Source organism: Aphelocoma coerulescens, chromosome 17 (genome assembly GCF_041296385.1).
Source record: "Aphelocoma coerulescens isolate FSJ_1873_10779 chromosome 17, UR_Acoe_1.0, whole genome shotgun sequence".
Lineage (NCBI taxonomy): Eukaryota > Metazoa > Chordata > Aves > Passeriformes > Corvidae > Aphelocoma > Aphelocoma coerulescens.
In genome coordinates, this window is record NC_091030.1 from 2,651,860 (window position 1) to 2,673,831 (window position 21,972).

General features: G+C 46.9%; 1 long non-coding RNA gene across 1 annotated transcript; it reads right to left on the reverse strand.

The window, feature by feature from the left end:
• Positions 1 to 7,829: 7,829 nt before the first annotated feature.
• On the reverse strand, positions 7,830 to 11,086 carry LOC138119839 (uncharacterized). The gene is made up of 3 exons (XR_011155639.1): positions 11,000 to 11,086; positions 8,526 to 8,603; positions 7,830 to 8,422 (listed from the first exon to the last, which is right to left on the reverse strand). It is a non-coding gene; the product is annotated as an uncharacterized lncRNA (long non-coding RNA).
• Positions 11,087 to 21,972: the final 10,886 nt, after the last annotated feature.

Here is a 21,972-nt window from a genome sequence, read left to right on the forward strand (position 1 = left end):
GGAGCCCTCAGAAATCTGGGGACTGAGGTAGCTGCTCCTCTCCAGGAGTGAAGAGAGGGGAGCACAGTCCTTCCAGCCCAGATCCTGGTGCTGCCCAGTTTATCTGGGATTTCTATGGGATCAGCAAAGGCAGAGGAGCTGCTGTCTCTTCCCAGAGCTCTGACCCCATTTCCCTGGTGGTGAGGGGGACTCGAGCTCGCTCTGCTCTCCCCTCACTGCTCACTGCTGAGGTCACGTCACCAAACCAGACCAAAGGAGCAGAGGGAGCCCTTTTTTCCTTGCCTTTTTCCCCAGCATTTCCGGAAGGAGCCCGGACACCTCTGCTCATATCCTGCATTTGGCTTCTTCTGGGACCAAAGGGAAACCTCAAAGCAGATGGGATTTAACTTACTTACATTCTCTGTAGCTAACTCAGATTTTATTAAACACAGCTGTAACCCCAGACTTCTTCAGATGTGTGAGCTCACTGCTGACGTCGCTCCTGGGCCTTTGGAAATCCAGGCCTAGCAAGAATTTTGCCGGGAAAAAAAAAGGAATAATGAGACAGAGAATTTGTCATGAATTTGTCATGAATTGAGCAAAAAAATGTGAGTTTGTAACTGAGCCCAGACCAATCCTTTTGTTCTTCACATCCAGCTTAGACTGAGAGCAGAGTCCCTCAAATAGCACAGAAAAAGACAAATATACACCAGGCTAAACCAGGATAAGGCTCGACTGACTTCTCCTTCTATCAGCTGCCTTCCCTGAATTCTCCAAACCCCAGCATCACCCTGTGACCTCCTCCCAAGTTTGGGGCTCTCTCAACATCAACAGCACAAGAGCAAATTTAGTTTGAACATTCTGTCTTGCTCATCACCACCTTTCTCAGCCCAGATTTAAGTTTATCTTTGTTTCAGAGCCAGCAAATAAAGCAAACCTCCATGGGAGAATAATCCAAATCATTGCACATTTAAACAAGGTTGATTTTATGACAGTGCAACAATAGACATCGTGTAAGCTGCTTTTATTCTGAATACAGTCCTTTTATCCCCATATTTTTGGAGTGCCAGTGGTATGATAGCACTGTACAAACACTCCTCCTAAACTTCATTTACAGCATTGAAGTTGACTGAATGCACGAGTTCTGTTACAAAAGAACAGACTTTTTCATTTCCCTGCTGATATTGCAGATCAGTATCAATAATTTAATAACATCTTTTTCCAAAATGACCAAGACAGAGCAGAAAAGTCTTGTTGTTGTAAAGGGGTAAAATAAACATTTTTTTATTGTCCTAAACAAATGGTAACCTCTGTCTATTATAAGGAAGCACACAACTAAAATGTGGATCTAACCAAAAAAATGTTCCTCCTGCTGTAAATAAGATCTCTAATTTAATTTTCCCTCTCCAGAACAGCCCTGATTTGTTAGAGTGCAGTTAAGTTTTTCATCTAAAATATTTTTTAGGACAAACATCTGCCTACGAGGGGTTTTAGTACTGTTGTTGTTTTAAACTGCCTTTATTCTGGCAAAGGCAGTGCCTCCCACAAGGCTGAAACTGATGTCTGGAGATCAGAGAGAAGTCAGAACCTCCACAGGTATCAAATTCCAAATATTTCATTTCTCCCCTAAAAGCTTTTTACAGAGCCCATTGTGCAAGGAGCTTTGGAAGCTCTCGTGTCACAGCCAGGGCTTTACTATCCCAAAATGATCGTGTCCAAGATAGCTCATTACAGCCAGGAAGTGATTCCATTCTGTAAAGCCAACAAAAGATACTCCCATGTCATGAATTCCAGTCAATTATAGCCAAATTCAGCCCATGGCCTCCTACTGTAGTTTTCCACAACCTCAACATGGTAACAGCAAAGTTTGTATCTCACTATGTGTTGCTAAATAAAAATAAGCTACAAAAAAAAAGGAGTAGTGGGGTGGGAAACTTGGAATTCAACACATCAGGAGTCTGGGATTTCAAACTGGCTTTTGGCCAAGCTTCAGGAGCACTTGGGGACTTCACACATATTTCTCTGATAGTATTATGACTTCTGTTTTTATTTTATTTTATTTTTTTTCTTCTGTCTACACGAGCAGCGTCTGTTCCCAATTTGCTGTGTAATGCACTGACCCAGGGTTTTGAAACATCCCCTGGAACAGAGTCCCCACTCCCACTGCTGCTGGGGACACTGGTGGCTCTGACTTCAGGGACCAACCATCCCTGAGCCCCCAGGGCAGCCCTGGCAGGGACAAAACCCAAGCAGACTCTCTATAGGTCCGCCCAGGGCCGAGGGGGAAGCGAGTGAGGACACATTTTCCACACTATAGCCAGAGGCCCATCTTACGGGAAACTTCAGTCAGTAAAAGCAAAATGTTACTGGAATGTTGCCTTCTTTGAGCTCGCATGGAATTTTTTATGATGATTGAATTCGGAGAAACAGGTGTGAAAAATTCATCCCGATCCCAACTGGGCTGGCTCGGATGTTGGAGATTGTGTGGACCCTGCAGAAGGGCTCCTGGCCCAGCTACCTGCAGACAAACCCCTGGTCCCAGTTATCCCCAGGTGTTCCCCTGCCTGCCCATCCCAAGGCAAGCCAGGAGGAAAACATCTGGCAACGATTTTGTGTGTTCAGAGAACTGCCAGATGGAGCTGGGGGCTTCCCTTCCCAAGGAAAGGCACTGTCCTCCTCTCTAGGAGCCCACCTCCGAAATTTGGACATTCCAAGGAAGTGAGCTGGAGCATCTCAGATCCTTGGGAGCAGCCACAATGGAATAAATTGTCCTCGATCAGAGGATGCCCAGCTCCAGCGAGTGACCACAGGAGCTGTTCAATCCCTGCTCTTCCCTCAGGTGAGGCAGCACAGAAAGGATCCCGGCAGCCAGAAGGGATCTTCCCTGCCTGTGCCCCCTCCCATCCCTGCTCCCTGACCTCAGGCACTCCGGGAAGGGCTGCCAGGGCAGATTCACCCTTGCTGCACCCACTCTGCCTCCAGCACAGAGGCAGCAGTGTGAGGGCAACATTACTCACTTCAACACTCCCGTTTAGGAGGATGAATAAAGGTTTTGAATGAGTCAAGAGTGGGAGCAGGTATAAGCAAGGCCATGTCCTGTTTAGTGGAGGTGTCACAGTCCTACAACACTGGAAAACATCAAGGTAAGAAGCTCCTCAGGAGGCAGCCAGACAAGGAATTGGGAAAAATAGAAAACATTCCCTTTTTATTCCCTAGGGCTCTCAGCTGTGAGCTGGGTATGTTTAAAGACATTACAGTTTGGGAAGGACAGCATAATAGAATTTACTCCTTTCAGCAGCTGGCTCAGACAGCAGAGATTTGGATTCAGGGGGTCTCAGATCCAGAAATGAGATTTAATAAGTACAGAGAGAGTAACAAGCAGTGCCTCAGTGAAGCAATTTGCATCTCCAGGCTAACAGACACTTGAGGAAGTTGTTAAAATATAATCTTGGAAGTGACTCTTGGCACCTGTGCCTGTTCCAGCGCTGTGGTACAGATGAATAAAATAACCTGCAGGCAAAGGGGAAAAAATTATTTTACATTCTTTACATCGGCTGACAGACAAAAGCAAACAGCCCAGTAGTGAGAGCAGGGAACATACAGAATGTTCTGGGTTTTCCAGCTTAACTCATGTCCTGTCCAGAAGCTGGCTGCAAAGGATGCAATTGGTGTAAGAGCAATGTTGAGAGGAACAACAGGAGTCTTTTAGGATTTCTCTTCTGAAAGCAATCCAGGGAATTAATACTTTCTGTACAATGTATAAAAATATAAAAGAAAACACAAACAAAAAAAACCAACCCAGAAAAAAACCAACAAAACCTTCCCTTTCGGCTTCCAGTCCTTTTCACCTTGGTTTTGTTTAAGTGCACTTTGCCAAGGTGAGAATGAAGGGGATGCAGTTACTACAATGGGAATTTTCTCTCCAGACTCTGGGCTGAGGGAGTTCTCTCAAGGCAGCACTCAAAGTGAGCTATTTGTTCCATAATTAACCATTTCAGAGATGCTGCCTGGGCTGCTGTCTAGACCTGGTCTGGCAATTCCCATTTCCTTGCGCAGTCTAATGGAGTTGCTCATGTATCACGTCTTTTATTTCATTTTATTTTTTTAACCATGAAATTAAACCTCTTACCTCATTAAAGAAGAATCTGATGAAAGGCAGATCTATTTCAGGGTGAGTTGATATATTTACCACAATGGTCTAGGACTGCCTGACCTCCAGGTTGCTGGGATTTAATGTGGGAGCTACAATAACTCCAATGTTTTAACTGGGCAGGAAGAGGCTGAGAGGAAGGAGAGCACTCAGGAGCAAATTCTGCTCTTAAGGGGGTGTAAATCAAAAACAGCCTGGCTGAAAAAGCAGGTCGTTACTCAGGTTTTGATTGGTGTAAATGAGTTTTGCCCCTGAATGACAGGTCAAGAGTTTGGGAGGAGGAGAGGAAGTGGTTAATGTTTCACCGCCCTGTAAAAAGCCAACTGTGTCAATAGACTGAACTCCACCTGGAGACAGAAACTTTCTGAGTGTGGTCAAATTTGCCATCAGAAATGCAGAGGTGCAGCCTCCTGTACAGAAGGAGGAAACACAAGGCCGGACAGAATTCGTTGCTGGGGTATTTTTTTACCTCAGGAATATGAATAATGCGATCACTGAAAATGTGGCTCGGGGACCCTCAGGACTCGGAGTGTGCGATTCTCAAATTCCTCCCCAGGTTAATGGGTCTGTTTGGAGAAATGTCAACAGTCTGGGCTGTTCTACAAAGCTTTCTCCAAATGCCCTCTGTCAGCTTGGCTTGGAAAGCAGGCTGGGCACAGCAGGACACCCAGCTCTCCTCGGAGACTGAGAGTAATTGGAAAGGTTTCTTGTCCTTGCTAAATGCAAACTGCACCAGAGGTTTTGAGGATTGCATAAACATGACGGTGACTTATTTTTCCAGGGATGAAAGTTCCTGATCACAGACCCATCCTGAAGTCAGTTCTTGTTGGGAAAAACCAATGATTTCCACTCTGCAGACAGGGTGGGCAAAGATATGAGGTGACACCCCCAAGGTCATGCGAGTCTGAGACCGTGCACACCAACACATTGGAAACCACTGGGCTCTTGCTGTGACTTCCCAATGCTGGATAATCATGAAATATCATATCTTGTGACCTAACTGTCCCTCTCACCAGATCCTGGCATCATTATCCACAGAACCAGTGTTTTCCAGGAGCAAAGGCCTACATTCAAACCGGCAGGGTTAAGGAGGGGAGGAGGCCAACATCTCTGTCATCCTGAGGACCCACAGCTCTCCCAGCAATCTCTGGACCCTCATGCCCTGGACAAGGCTGTCCAGGATGTGCAGCTGTCACCAGACTGCTGCCAAAATCTGGTTGGAGAAACATCCTTCCTCGTTCATTTTACACTCTTTGTGCAGTCCAACCCCTCTGATTCCTCCTGCCTGCAGTGGAGATGAGAGGTAGAGGAGCAGGTCCTTGGTACCTTCTGTCCCCCAACCATTTGTCTCCTCATTCAGCCTGAATTTGGGATAAAGGGGAAAGGTCACAAACAGCTTGTGAAGGTGTTCATAAACTGCCACGATCACACAGAGCTCTTGCAAACAACTGCAGCCCCTCTTTATCTCCTTTAACAGACAGGTAACGTGGTTTGATGTTCAGACAAAATGCAATTTTAAAATGCTGAGAGCAGCTGATGCCAACTGGTTTTAGACTGAATGTGAATGGGTGTGAGGGCACAGAAAACCAAGTTTCCATACAGACTCTTTACTAACATTTGCCTCCCATCCCAGGTGACACTGAAGGTGTGTTTTGGAATCCCAGGAGAGTCGGAAGCCCTTGCTGAGCTCCACAGAACTGAGGAGTTCTTGAGCCAAGGTTAAACTGCTCTCCCAGCACCGACCTGCAGTACAGACATCCCCAAAGGCTCCATAGAAGTGTCTGGCTCTTTCAAATAAAAAGAGAAAATAAAAGCTAAAGGTACTTGCCAAATACCAGAGACTCCTAACAAGTGAAATATTTTCAGGAGTGACTTTTGGGCTGTGCTTTCCCCTTTTGCCAGGGGCTCAGGCTGCACCTTCAGCTCTGTGTGGGTCCCTGCCAGAGCAGGCAGGACAGCTCTGCACTGGGCACAGTCCTGTCTTGACTTCCGGGGATTTTCCACTTCCCATGAATGTTCCTGCCTGGCTGGGGTGACTTCCCTCAACTTACTGAGCACTTCCAAACACACTTTAAGCACAAAAGGAACGTGACAGCTGAATTGGCGACTGCTAATAAATATGGATACTTTATAAAGCTCTGAACAGATTGTAAAACTCATCCCTTTTTATCAGCTAAGAAGAATATAAATAACAGAGTAGCAGAAATTTTCTAAGAATCTTCGCTGTGGAAAAATTTCCAGAGCCATGGAAATTCTTTGTATTGACAGTTAGTGAGTTCTTTTGAGATCTGGAATATCAACTCCTTCACAGAGGTGAGCCTTGCCCTAGAATAACAGGGATCTTGGCCTTGCAGCTGTGTGATCTCTGCTGGAAAGGGCCCTGTTCACACACCCCAACACATTTTTGAGATGCAGTTGCACAGCAAAACGTAACTAAAACCTCTCATGCTGCTGTCCCAGCAGTGGCACAGATAAAGGCTGTGATAAGGAGGTGGTGGGCAGGATTTGGCTACAGCTGATGATGCCTTTGAGGGTCTGCTGGAGACTGTGACTGTCCAGTGCTAAAATCTGACCTTATTTCAATATCATTTATTATTCATGCCACCCGTTTTGAAGCTTACTTGGAAATTCTGCCCTTGGATGGTTTTTGCTTCTCAGCTCTTTGTTTTCCTGGCCAGTGTGAGGACAGAGAGGACAGGAGGGCTCTGAACGAGTTCAGTGCAGGCTCCTTTCAAAGCAGTTGAAGATCCCCAAAGTGAGGGCACAAATGACATCCACAGGCACTCTGCCTATGGAGAATTTGTGAATTTCTGACAAAAATCATTCCATTGTTTAAGTGGGTAATGAATCACAAAATAACAGAATGGCTCTGGTTGGAAGGGACCTTTCAGATCATCCACTGCCACCCCCTGCCATGGGCAGGGACACCTTCCACTAGCCCCAATGTCCAGCCTGGCCTTGGACACTTCCAGGGATCCAGGGGCAGCCACAGCTGCTCTGGGCACCCTGTGCCAGGGCCTGCCCACCCTCCCTTTCCATATATTTAGTCCAAACTTATTCTCTGTCGGTTTGAAGCTATTCCTGCTTGTCCTGGCACTCCAGGCTTTTGTAAATCTTCTCTCTCCATGTTTCTTGTTGGCCCCTTCAGGCCCTGCAAGGCCACAGTGAGGTCACCCCAAAGCTTCTCCTCTCCAGGCTGAACAATCCCAGCTCTCCCAGCCTTTCCTCCCAGCAGAGCTGCTCCATCCCTCTGATCCCCCTGGAGCCTCCTCTGGCCTCTCTCCAGCAGCTCCAGCTCCTTCCTGTGCTGGGCCCCGGGGCTGGGGCAGCTCTGCAGGTGGGGTCTCACCTGAGCACAGGGGCAGAGGGGCACAATCCCCCTGCCCTGCTGCCCACGCTGGGGCTCAGCCCAGGGCAGGGGGTTCAGGGCTGGGGCAGGTCCAGCTCTCCCCCACAGCCCCCCCAGGTCCTTCTCCCAGGGCTGCTCTCAATCCCTTCCTGTCCCAATGATCCCCCTTCCATAACTCTCCAACTCACTCAAATTTCAAATGTATTGATAAATATGGCTTTGTTCCCCTTACACTGCCTGGCCAACATTTACTACAAACCAGTGTCTGGCAGACAATCTTGTGCCACCTTCAGTTCAGGGTTCTCTTGCAACAAGGAAAGAGGATGTAGGATTTTATTGTTCTTACACCTTGTGAGCTCCAAAGTAGGATAAATCCTGGCAGGATATTGCTCAATGTCATAGGGTCAAGCAGCAGCAGGCACAGTGATCTCACCAAAGGCATCAAGTCTAGTTCTTGGAGTCATTTGGATGCAGAGGCTGATTGGGGGACTGATTTCATTTTGCAGGAATCCCAGCTATAAACAGATTAGCAAATTATTGTGACAGACAGTGAGCCCTCCGTGAGAATGTTTACCACCCACTTCCACAGGCCAGGCTCTGGCCAAGCCCTTCATCCAATCCATCCAGACTTCCAGGAATCAGCTGCTGCTCAGGAAGGTGCTGCAGGACAGGCTGGGAGCTGAAGGATGGCTGTGGAAAAGGTGGCAGGGGTGGAGGGGGTGACATTCTTTCCAGGCTCTCATTGCAAGAATCAATTCTGGAAGCCAGGGGACACTACAGCGAGGAGCTGAACACATCTGGAACTGCAGGGGTGAGAGTCAGGAGAGCCTGACAAATGGCTCTGTGCCCACAAACCAGGCCCCAAAGGTGCCAGGCTGGAGCTGTGTGAGGGAAGATGTTTGGTTTGGGCTTTATCTGCTTCAGGTTATTGTGGCAGCTTTCTCCTGCAGAAAGATATCAAAGTGTTGGAGTCGTGCAGCAAAGGATGGAAATATTTGTAGAGGTAGTTTCATAAAGGAGAAAGAGTAAGTATTCTGTGATGTAAACCTTGTTCTTCCTGGTGTAGCAAACAGCATAAAATCCTTCCTGCAATAGGTCAGGGCTAAGTTTGAAAGATTTTTGTACCTGAAAAACAATGAATTGTGCATTAGTGCTGTTCCATGCCTTTCCAAAATCCTCTGCCTGGTACCCACACTGTGACATGAAAAAGGGTGTCCGTGACAGAGCCAGGAGCAGCCAGACCTCCCTGCACCCAGGAGCATCCTCAGCCAAACCAAATCCTTCATCCCTTCCCAAGGCTGCACTGGAATGTGGCTTCTGGGCAAGGCAGAACTAGAAAGAAAGCTTTCTTTGGAATGGACATATCTGGGAAAAAAACCATTTCAGCTTTTCAAAAAGGAAAAAAAACAACCCAACAATCCTTTCCCAACTTTTATGTTAGAAGTTACTTTTTCCTAATGACTCATGGTATCTGTCAGAGCCTGAGTTTGCAGACTCACAGTCAGCTACAACCACATCACGAAATCCACTGCACTGGTGGCACGTTGGCTCACTGGGGCCACAAGCACCAGACTGAAGGAAGCTTATGGATTCTTAGAGCCAGCAGGGAACAAACACATCACTGACATCAAACTTCTGCCCTCGACAAACCCAAACTCTTCCTCTATTTCTTCAGTAAACTCCTATCAACACAGGAATAATCCTCAGCCTGAAATGAGCATCTACATCACTGCAAAGCTGCTTACCTGTCTAGGGCTTCAGAAAGGTATCAAAAATCTGGGGAAGGGTTTAGATTTCACTGGCCCCAGATGTGCCTCACGAGCCTCAGCCATGTTTGCCCTTTCCAGGATTATTAATGCCAAGTAACAGCGCATTCCCAACCAATGATGGCTGTGTTCATAAATATTTACAACTGGCTGAATGAAATCATACTTTGTTCCATCCACCCATCTACACTTAAGTGTGTCAGAGAGCCTAAACTATTGCCCTGCCAGACGCAGAGAACTCCATGAAATATAAAGCAATGGTCTTCCACTGTGCTCAGAGAGTTCAGCCAATTTCCCCCAGCTGCAGATCTGGCTTTGTGTATGTTTTACATTTAGGACCTCACCACATCACTTGTTTCCTTGGTGTCCTGTGAGAGCTCCAGAACCTGCTGTGTCTGGTCCAGTTGCTGAGGTTTGCTCCTGGTTTAGTTAAAAAGCCCCTCCTGAATTCAGGGGGTTCACACCCAGCCTGTCTCCCCTTCTGAGTGTCACACCTGGAGCTTTCCCCACAGGCACAGCTCAAACACAGCCCTGGATTAACCTTTAGGCCCAGGGCTTTAGGGCTTTTCCCCACAGATTATTTACAAATGGAAGGGAACTTTGGGATGGGAAGAGGAAGGCTCTGAATCTGCTCTCATTTCATCTCCCTCACAGAAAATTAAACAGACCTTAGGTCTCATCGCTGATTCTACTGCAGGAGCAGCAGCCAGGTTTTTTTGTTACAATATCTATTTAGAGACAACGAGGTTCTACCCTTCTCAGTTTTGTCTTGTATTTCTAATAACTTGTAAGACTGGATTTTTTTTTTTTTAATACAGCTATTAAATATAAATAGAGTCATGTAATTTCAGCAGCTCCTCCAGTTGCTGCTTTTTTGTGTTTCTGCCCACTGGACACTGAAATTGCCATTTAATGAAGGTTTTGGCTTGCTGCACTTACTCTCATTGATCCTGAATGTAAATAAAGTTTCAGCTTGTTGGATTCTGGTCGAAAGTGTGACTCAATGTTCTGTTTCTCAACATTCAGAGAGGGGAAAAAAAAAGAGAGAAATCAAGAAAAGAGGGAGTTCTCAAAAAGACCAAGAGAAGAGTAGTGCTGGAATTCCCTGAACCAAATCTGCTGCTTTTCCAAGAAAAAAGCTTTGCCCTAAAAGTAGCCACTCATTTTCATGTGTATCTATCCCATGCCTTGCCTTGACTTTCAGATAAAGTATTTCTCTGTTGTTCCCTGCAGTGGTAACCCAGCTTCCCAGGATTTAGATGAAAGTTCCTTCAGAGGATGGCATGCTACATCTTCAGTGTACAGATTTTACCCATTTCAGGTTTACTTGTGCTTTCTTCATTGCTTTTCCTTGTTAAATCAAAAGGCAAAACAGATCAATAAAACAGAATATATTAAATATGATCAAAGTTCAGAGGGATGCAGAAAGGCAGTCCTGCAATAAATGCCCTGATAACCTCCAACACACAGAAAAATAATTTTGTATTCTTTGTGCCTGAGTTTCCTCATCCACTGATAACTCTCCTTTATTTCTTCCAACTCTCCAGGCCCTCTGCCCATAACACAACAGATTAAATCAGAGCCTATAGTAAGACAAGTGACGAGTAAAACCAGTGGAACTGAGGACAAAATGTGACCAAGATTGTTCAGTAAATTCGCTCCATCCCAGTTCTTAATATACAAGGGATCAAATCAGAATTAAGTTCAGTGTCAAAAAGAAAGAACCAACTCCATAAACCCCCATTTTCCACAAACCTGGGATTTAGTGACACATTCAGACGTGGTAGTAAAGGCAGGACACTGCTGACTGCACACACAAATCCAGCACGTCCCTGCCACGGGTGTGTTGGAATAACTCCTCAATGTCCAGCTCCTGGGAGGAGCATTCCCGAGGCATTCTGAGGTGGTGAGGAGGAGGAGGAGGAGGAGGAGGAGGAAGAAGAGGAGGAGGAGGAGGAGGAGACAGCTCCCTGGCTGGCCTACCACAGCCTTTCCATCACTTTCCTCTCCCTGTTTGGAGGGAATGAGAGCTTCTTAAACATGCAGGAGAGGCCATAGGTCCCAAATCCCCTCAGTGATTCCTGCTCCCTCCCCACAGCCCCCTGCCCCGTGGGAGCTCGGTTGCTGCAGGACCTGCAGGGTTTCTTATTTGCCCTGTGGCGTTTGAGGCTGCTGCGAGGAAGCCCAGGGGATATTGAGCAGAGCTGTTCCTTTCCTGTCAAAAAATGTAAACATGGACAAATATGGGGCCTGTCTGGAGAACATCAAAGTCAAGTCACACTTAGCCCAGCGCAACACCCCAGAGCTGGGGGGACTGAAGTGTGAGAGTTCTTGTTTTACATTGCTGCTGGGAAACGTCACCAGCCCAGGCTTGAAGCATGTCCTGGCTGGGATTCCACAGCCTCAGCCTCAGACCTTCTTCTTCGAGCTGCCTGGAGCCTGATTGTTTCAACCTTTTGTTTGCTTTAAAGTGTCCTGTGCTGCTCTTCTTGAAACATCCCACGCCCTGCATGCCAGATGCTGCTCGTCCTGCTCTGCTGGCTGCAGGCACATCCTGGCCTCGTGGAGAGGGGAGGAATCACTGCTTTAATGTCACACAGGACAGAGACAGATGAAGTGGCCACACGATGCTCCCAAACTGTGTGGGGATCCACACAGAAACATCTGCTGCTGTCTCAGCCGCAGTCACTCCAACCTCCAAACACAGCAGGGCAGAACCGCCCTTCCCAAGTCTCAGAGCCCTGCTGTGAATTGCTCAGACATGGAATTATGGGGCAAATATTAACCTGGACTTATGTGAATAATCAAATTGATAAGTCCAACTGATGTCTTGAGAGGCCTCCTGGAAACAGAGACTAGACAGGAGTAAGGGGATAAAGGGAGGTATTTATTTGAAAGGCCTTCAAAGGTACCCCTGGGGAGCCAGAGGCCACTGCCAAGATGGACCCCAAGACGGACAACAGGTCACGAGTTCTTCACTCTTTTATAGGTTTGGTTCATTTGCATATCAGGGTTAATTCTCCAGCTTCAGTTAATGATGTAATTCCCCTCAGCTTGTCCCCCTCTCAAAGACTTTTGGTTTATACTTTTTGGGCCTGGGACAGTCTGGGTGTCCTTGGAGAGCAGGCCTGGAGAGGCTTTGTTCTGTCTGCCCAGCACGAGAGAGCAGAAGTGAACAGGCTCCAAGAAACTCCAGAGTGACACACCAGGCAGGGCAGGATTTGAAAAATATGAAAGTTAAAACCTAAGGCATCACAGCATTTATAGACTATTTACATGAGGAAGATCTGCAAGAAAAGCTCTGCAAGAAAAGCTCTGCTTGGATTTAAACTTTTCAAGGATATGACATCCCGTAGTCCAAGTATGCTGCACACATTTTGGGATTCAGGGCCACATCTCTGTGCTGATACAGCACAGCAGATTTGGGGGCAGCCATGCTGAGTAACAAGCTGGTCTTCCCTCATTATTTCATCATTTTGAGTTGCCCTGGCTATTTTAAAAGATCTGCCTGGGGTTTCCCATACCAGAGCTGATCTCCAGGCTGCCCTTTTGCTGTGATGACACAATAATCTCTAATTGCAAGCCCCTGAGAAAATCTTGCAAGAACATGATGGACCATTCTTGATCAGCCTTCCCTCACCCGGTTCAAAACACTTGGCTCAGTGATTCAGCTACAAAAATCAGCTAGAACCCTCCACAGCTTGTTTTTACAACAGTAAACCTGAATCCACACACCACATCTTCCCTCCAGATGGGGAATTCCTTCCCTCCAAAGGTCTCTTTTAAGTGTAAATTGGCTGTTACTTCGTAAGAAGAAGAACAAACTGCTTTCCTTTGATCCTATCTAAAAACAAATTATTTTTCCCCACAGTGCTGGTGGGCTGCTGCACCTAGCAGGTGTATCTGGCCATCAGCAACATTATTAATTCTCCTCAGGAGTCCAGACCCCTCTGACAGAAGGGCCGGGCTCTCTACAAATCCTCAATGGGCAGGATGGACAGAAAAATCCCCTCTGACAATTAAAAGCTCTGTTAGAAGAACTGGATCTCTTCCCACATAAATATGTGTTTCCTTTACCACTTACTCGCCTGGCAATGAAGAACATTTCCATCAGAACACGGAGATGAAGGCTCTTCTTGCACCTTTTGTGTATCTTTCACTGGAGAAGTTGAACTAGCAAAATAAACTCACTGAGTGGCAACAAATGAGCCGTAACTCCACGTACAAACCCAAATTCCTGCCCAGCTCCAGCACCTCCTTCCACATCCAAGTGTCCCCTCCAGAGGCTGTGTGCTGTCACTGTCACACAGCTGGTGTCACCCAGTCACTGACAAGTGAAGAGAGTTCCCCTGTGGAAAGCACTTTCTTAAATAAAATGGCTGTAGCAGAGGAGTTGCACATTCAGTAGTTCTCAATCTGGGAGAAGACATCAGCAAAAAATTCACTTGAGGGCTGAGGTAAGGTTTTATTCCTGTTTTGTCCTCTAGTCTCCATCTTTCCTGTTGGCTCCTTCGGGCACTGCAAGGCCACACTGAGGTCACCCGAAGCTTCTCCTCTCCAGGCTGAACAATCCCAATTCTCCCAGCCTTTCCTCCCAGCAGAGGTGCTAGAGAGATGATTTATAAGGGCCTGGAGAGGCATGACACAGGGAATGGCTGCCCACTGCCAGAGGGCAGGGCTGGATGGGATATTGGGCAGGAATTGTTCCCTGGGAGGGTGGGCAGGCCCTGGCACAGGGTGCCCAGAGCAGCTGTGGCTGCCCCTGGATCCCTGGCAGTGCCCAAGGCCAGGCTGGACATTGGGGCTTGGAGCAGCCTGGGACAGTGGGAGGTGTCCCTGCCCATGGCAGGGGTGGAATGGGATGAGCTTGAAGGTCCCTTCCAACCCAAACCATTCCATGATTGTAACAATTTACCTCCAAAGGCCAACCAAGCTGTCAGGTTACAACCCGGCAGATCCCCACTGGGACAGCCTGGCACTAACCCCAAGCTGATAAATCCTGCCCTGCAGCACCCGGGATGTCAATGCCAGCTCAGAGCTTGCCCTGCCCAGGCCCGTGGTTGCCTCCTCCTGCCCTGCACAGCCCCTGCCAGGCTTCCCTCAAGTCCTGCTTGGAAGCACGTGAGCTGACACTCGTGGAGGCACTCAGCAGAATGCCCACAAGAGACCTTACTGGAATCATAAAATGAACTTTAACAGCAGTGGTCCTGCCCTGATTGACCAGTCCTGGACTCCTGTGTTCTCTGCTCTGCCCCAGCAGCCAGGCAGCCACAAACTCCTTTTCCCTGGGCCGGCTCTGCCTCTCCAGACAAGGTCACACTACAAAACCACTTTCAGCAAATCCTTATGAAGGCATCAAGCCCCAGCTACGCTCAACTCAAATTTTTTTCTGCTCTACACAGCAAATTCCCCCCCCACCCCCTACAGATCCATGACCTAATTCAGTCTCAAAGGCTCTAGCAGAAGCAAACAGAGACAAACCAAGGAGCGACCTGGAATTATGGCCCTGCATCCCTCAGACAGGACTTAAGCCATTCCATCCTGGATGTGTTTTTGTTACCCCCCTGACAGCTCCCTGTGTGTGATTTGTGGCACGAGGCGGTGACACAGGGCACGGCTCTTTGCGAATGTTGCAGCAACAACTTAACAAATTCCTGTTCGGAGGGATCAAGGCAATGTGACATTTGCAGAGAGCGGGATTAAGCTGCTTTTGTGTGATGCTCCAGAAGGCTTAGGAGCTCTTGACAATTGTTTGGAAAAGAGTGACTTTTTTTCTTTCCCCTCCCGAGGAACAGATTGTTAAGGAATAAAATGTGTTATAGACTCGTAGGAAAACCAGCAGGCAGAAATTTACAATGGAAAAGGAGGCAGTGATGGGGAGTGGATGCAAACACTGGGTGATTCAGAGGCCAATCCAAACCAACAAAGTGAGCACACTTGCCTGGAAAGGAAGTGGGAATATCTCCCAAAACCACTCTGCTGACTTCACATCTCCTGAAATCTTCAATGGTTTCTAGACAGGGCCTTCAGATTTCACGGAGACAACTGTGCTTGGTAGTGAGATAAAAGCTGACTCTTTGCACCCACTACTACTAAAAAAAGAAAAGAAATCTAATTAATTTTTTCCATCTTGCTGTGCTGCATGTTCAGCTTCTTGATTTGGAAGACAGAACAGACTGAATGGAAAGCTGTTGTTCATATATATTTTAGGAATCCCTTTCCTGCACTGACAGCTCCCAAGAGAGTAAACTCCAACATTCCTCATGGGAGAAGGCAACGTGCCTTCACTAATTGTACAAGACAAAGGAAAACTAAGGTCTAGGTGTTTTGAAGTAAATGTTGACTGACTTTGGGCGTCTCAAACGGCTTCAAAAGCCCTTTAAACTTTGTTGTTATTGACACTTTTCCCACTAAAACTCAACTGATATCTAAGATCCTGTTTCTTTATGTCACAGGAGAGTTCATGTAGCTCCTGTGCTGGGAAGGACTTCTCTTAACTTTGGCACTGATGGGAACCATCCCTCTGAAGTCAGTTCACAGAAAAGAACCAAGCAGTTGTTGAGCTGACAGGTGGACATAACTTACACACTTTATATCAAAGGGAAATAAATTCAAATCTCTAAAATAAAAAAAACAGGACAATTCTATCAAACTAAATAGGAGTGCACCTGCCCTTTTCTGAGGCCATCAGCTCACGTAAATCCTCGGTATTTCATGGAAAAGGCACCAGTTTAAGGTGCTGGAGGAAAATGAACAAAAGCACACCAGAACAAACACCAGTGGAAGACAATCTTCCACCCTGGGTCTCTTTTTTGCTGACTGAGGTGCTAAGCAACAACTCTGCTGAGGCTGAAACTATAAAAGTAAATAAAGTGTCACTGTCTCAACCTCAGAAGACACGGCCTGGCATCCCCTCCACAACCCCTGAACAGAGAAGCTCTAAGAGAAAACACTAAACTGACAGAAAACCCTGTCAAATTGAGCCAATATGTTCTGAATTTTCTTCTTCTTTCTTCCTTTTTCCATTTGAATCCCCAATTAAAACCTGAATGTTCTTCCAAGAGATTAGTGCAAGTCAGGCAAGTCAGGCAACCTTTATAGAAAGACGAATATATTCCTGCAGTAATAATAATAATAATATTCAAAAAATGAAACATTAAAAGACACTTGTAACTACCAGCACCATGGACTCTCCAGTAGATTTAAAGAGAGTGAAAAATGTCACAGTCTTTGGAGCCAAAACACAGTCAGACACTAAGGCAGAGAGAAGCACTGGGATTCTCCATCACTTCATCTCAAAGTTTCAGCCACATCATTTCACCTGATAACTCTCATGATTTCTGAATACTCAAATTGTGTTTTGCTTGCAGTTTCTCTGGTAAAATCGTTGTACAGATCACTGAGACAAAACAAGCAGAAGAGAGAATTCGGAATTTCTTTTCCAAAGAAATTATTTGGGATAGCACGAAACAACTCTAATAACTGTAACAACTAGGCCAGCCTTACAGAATTCATATTTCACAGAGAACCCCGAGTACCACGAACCAATTTATGAATCCTATGGAAAAGCCCTTTCTGTGGAGCTGTTTTTCCTGCCGGCAAGGCAAAGGACCTGGTGAGAAAGCACGTCCAGGAGGGCTGTGCCAGACCACCTACTGCCCTGTTCAGCACATGCCAGCAGCTGCGGGATGCCAAGTGGGCCAGTGGGTTTCTCTCCCCAGATGAACTGTTTGTGTCCTGGCAAGGGCACCAAGTTCAGCCCCAAGACAAAGGCCCATTTCATTTCTCCTGCTTTCCTGCTCCACTTTTGTGGCTGCCTCTGAGTTGCTGTTGTTAAAACCAAATGATTCATTGAGCGCTGGGGAGCTGTCAGTATTATTTTTTTAACCAATGGACTTTCCTCAATTCAGATGCGAAGTACTTTGAGGTATCTGGGTTTTTCTCTGGAAATTCTATGCTCTTAAGTGTGTGGTTTGCTCTGGGCTCTAGGGTTTTTTTTTAGGATTATTTTTGTGTTTTGGTTTTTTTTTTCCTTAAAGGTTCTTTATCAGAATTTGTACTTGATGCAGCACACAGTGAGCCCTTGCAATGTGTTAATAAGGCTACAGCCAAGTCTCTCAAACTAGAGTAAAATCCAAAAGAATTCTTGTCACTTCTGCCGAGAAGAAGTAAAATTAGGTACTGCAGCATAAATTAGAGCCACATTAATTCTGCTGAAATGTATCCCTGTTCATGGTGGGGGGGTTGCAATTAGAGGCTCTTCCAGGTCCTTCCCAACCCAAACCATTCTGGGATTCTGTGTTGGGCAGGTTACACCACCAAGGGGCTCTTTTAGCTCTGAGGGAACCATCCAAACCATGGTTTGGACCTGGTGGGACAGGTGGGCACAAGTTCCATCCCATCCTTGTTACCGAACTCTGTGTTTCCAAAAGCTGAACAACACCTGGACCAGCCACAAGTCCCTTTGTTCCCTGCTCTGGCCTGGCCTGAGGGACAAATTCAAACAGACTCAAAGTCTGAGTGTGTGCAAAAAACCTTTGCTGTGCCCTGCCTCAGTCCAGAAGCTACAAAGCCTCCAGGATGGAAACAGATGCTTCTTGTGCACATGGGCTGCGTTTGGAAGTGCCACTGGAATTCAGCATCACTCTGGGCAACAGAGCCTTTTCAAATGTCCCTTTAGCCCTCAGCCAGGAATGGCAAAGAACAACCAAAAGCACAGAAGTGAAGTTCTCTGCCCGCAGACATCAACGGGAATTCTGTCCTTGACTCCACTGGAGCCAGGCTCCCATCCAATGTATTTGTACTTTAGGTTTCCCATGGTGAATAAATAGAAATGAGGAGTCCTGGCACCAGGGCTGTGAGTCAGACAATCAGGAATGTGCAGAATGCATTTCTCTAAAAGAATCAGCCTTTGAGGGCACTGGTGGTGAGATACCCAACCCCGTGGAAGTGCTCAGCCACACAGCAGGGCTTGGTGAGCAGGAGCAGCAGCCTCCTGCGTGGTTTGCAGACAGGAAGCCAGCGGGGTTATCGGGCCCAAGGAAGCTCTGCAGAGCCACAGCTGCTCTGAGAAGCTCACAGAGTTCTGGGGAATGCTGGGGAAAGAGGGGTGTGGAAAGAAGATTATCCAAGCTGGGACAGCCCTTGTCAAAACCCATGATGGAAATACAGCTGCCCATGAAAGGAGAGTTTACTATTTTATAACCCAGAGTTTGCTATTTTATAACCCAAAGCAATATTTGGTGCCAAGGGAGAATTTTCCCCCATGACCCAGCTGAAAGATTCTGTCCTTCAGAGGAACTTAGAGCACTAGGGCACAAAGCATTAAAAAAAGTATTCCAACAATTTTTACGATTGTTAATCGTTATCACGCTTTACAAACATGTGTTTGTCACTTCAGGATTACTCCTTGCATTCATTAACTCGGAGTTGTTTGATGCTACATTGTAATTTTCCATAAGGAACGTCTGACTGGAAAAAAAATAATCAAAGCTACATGAGGCTGGTATTAAAAACATATCTGCAAATCTTTCATGCTGCTGCTTTTTGTAGTTTGGTCTATCTTTTATCTGTTACATATTGGAGGAATTACACCATCCCTATTATGTATAAAAATCCCTATTTTTTTTTTTTCTTCTCTGGTTTAAACACATCCACAGAATGCTTTATTTTGTATAGACCTGCACCTGTACCAACTGTACCAGTCTGGGGCATCATTTTGGAATAAAAAAAAGTAAGTGAAATATTATAATAAATGCTCAGAGCAGGATTTTTAGGATCTGTATAATCAGAAGCATTCTTCTAATTACTTTTTACAGCTCATATCTTCTCCTGTGCAACATAACCCCCATCTGCTTTGTCAGATGGATGGAGGGGAGACACCACTAAAACCAGGTTAAACTGGCATCCAGCAGTTCTAAAGGCAGGGGTTTCCTCTTTTCTCTCTATTTTTGGTTGGGTTTGGTTTTGTTTTTCTTTAATAAGTCACAGGTCTGTGACAGTTGTCCCTGCCATGTGTCTTTGAAGATCACCTGGGAGCCACCAGAGCCATTCCAGTGCTGCATCCACACCCAGCACACCCAGCACAGCTCATGGATGCCATGGGAGGGCTGGAGGAGTAAGATCTGCCCCAGGCTGGTGCTGATGCCACCAGGAAATCCCACGTTCTCCACATGAAGCAACCCAAGCAGCTGCTTTAAGAGCCCTCAAGGGAGATGTGTCAGAAATCCCGGAGGTTTTCCTTCTTTGGGTCATCCTCACCTCCCTTTTCTTCTTTGCTTCTCCACAGGGAGCTCGGCTCTGTGCTTCCCAGACTTTCCATGTCTGCAGTTGCTCAGATTCCCTTGTTGTGGTTTCTTGGGAGCATTCCTGAACTGTGAACTCGTTAATTCTTCCCGATCCTTCCAGCAGTGAAAGCAGTCCAAGAGGCTGGTGTTCCCCCCTCGATGTGCACAGACAGAGCTCAGCCGGTTCGCATGTGGAGCCTGAGCTGCCGAGGATGAGGCTCCCGGCGGCTGCAGATCCCATCCCGGCAGGATCTAACTGCAGAAACATCAGCACTCCAGAGCTCCCCAAAACAATCCCAGCAGCTGCTTTCCTGGCTTTGTTGATGCAGATACCCCAGAGTGAGATAGATGGGTGCCTGTGCCCTCTTCCTTCCTCCAGACTCCTTTTAATACCCACTTAATCCTGTTTACTGTTTTGCTCTTGAAGTTAAACGATCCTTTCAAGCAGCTCAGTCTGCATGATTTTGGGGGAAAAGTATGTATACACAGAGTTAGGAAGTTGTTCCCTGCCCAGAATGAGAGCTGAGCATCCACTGTGATGCCTTATGATTTTAACTTTTATATTTTTAATATATTTGTAATCCTGCAATTCTTTAGTGTGTAACTCTAAACTCCACACGGCCTGTTAGCTGCTGTTCTCCCGTTTTGGGCAGACAAAACCATTCCTCTCTAGGCCTGAAACTCAAGGACACCTTCCTGTCTCAGGCCCTGAGAAATGTAAACAGAAGTGGGTTAGGGGGGAGCAAACTTGGGGTAAATGACTTCATTACCTGAAGCTGTAATTGGAGGATTAACCTCCAATATGCAAATGGACCAAACTTATACAAGTATAAAAACCTGTGACCCCATCATCCATTTTGGGTGTAGCCCCTGGGGGCTTTGTCTGCCCTAAATGTACCTGAAGGCCCTTCAATAAATACCTGCTTTTATTCTCTTAATTCTGTCTGGCCTCTGTTTCTAGGCAGCCCCATCAAGGCATCAGCTGAGCAGGGAGGATACCAGGGAGGCTCAGGGAGTGATGATCCATGGACAGCCCATGAACAACAGCTCCTGATTATGTGTTGTCATAGTGACTGGAGTTTGTTCTGCCTGTGTTCAGGTCAGACAGAGCTTCTGCAGGTACGGACCTTTCATAGAATCACAGCTTGGAAGGGTTGGAAGGGACTTTAAAGCTCATCTCAGCCCATGGGATGAGACACCATGGGCAGGGACACCTCCGACACCTCCCACTGTCCCAGGCTGCTCCAAGCCCCATCCAACCTGGACTTGGGCACTGCCAGGGATCCAGGGGCAGCCTGGGCTTCTCTGGGCACCCTGTGCCAGGGCCTGCTCACCCTCACAGGGAAGATTTCTTCCTAATATCTCATCTAACCCTGCCTTCTGTCATTTTGACGCCATTTCCTGTGTCCTGTTGCTCCAGGCACCTATAAACAGTCTCTCTCCATCTTTCCTTTTGGCTCCCTTCAGGCTCTGGAAGGCCACAATTAGGTCACCCCTGGTCTCTTCTCCAGGCTGAACAATCCCAATTATCTCAGCCTTTCCTCACAGGAGGGGTTTTCCATCTCTCTGATCATCTTGATATCCCTCCTCCTTTTGTCCAAACTAATGAGGTCTGCAGAGATTTGGCCTGTGCTGGTTCAGGCACAGAGCCCTACACAGTTCTGTGCCTTTTGGTCACTTCAGTGCTGAACAAGCTCATATTTAACCATGTAGGCATAATCTTAAATACCCTCCAAAACTGCAGCCCAGCTCCTCCTTTTCCTCAGGCTGATCACTTTCAGGTTACTCCTATTTGTTTTGATGTTGCCATGGCGATTACCTGGGCAGGTGTCTGATTCAGATGATTTGGTTTCAAACTATTAGCCCAAGGTAACAATATATTCTCCTCCAGAATTTGGGTTTGTAATGGTGCTCACCAGGCTTCCAGCTGTGCTTCCCACAGGCCTCCCAGGCTCCCGGGGAGGTGCAGCAGCTGCCAGGGCCGTGGGCAGGGGTGGCTCTTCTGAGGGAGATGCTGATGCATCAGTTCTTCCTCAAGAGATTCTGGTTACACGGCAGGAGACTAAAAAAAATCTCCCCCTCCTCAACAGGGCAGGGAAAGAACACAGGATGGAAAATTCGTAGGTTGAGATAAAGGCGGGGAGATCTCTTAGCAACTGCAGCCATTGGCAAAACAGATATTTTTAAAAAGAAATAAGGTATTACTGATTAAAATAGGTTGAGAAAGAGGAATTAAAATATCTCTGCCTACCCCACCCCTGAATCCACAGGCTCAGCTTCACTCCTGGCTCCTCTGTTTCCCTGAGCCCTGCACAGTGCAGGCAGCCAGGGACTGGAGGGTGATGGTCAGCCCACGGCTCCTCCCTGACACTCTTCCCTCCTTACACTTTACACCTGTTCCAGGGTGGGTCCTCCACGGGCCACAACCCTGTCCAGAAACAT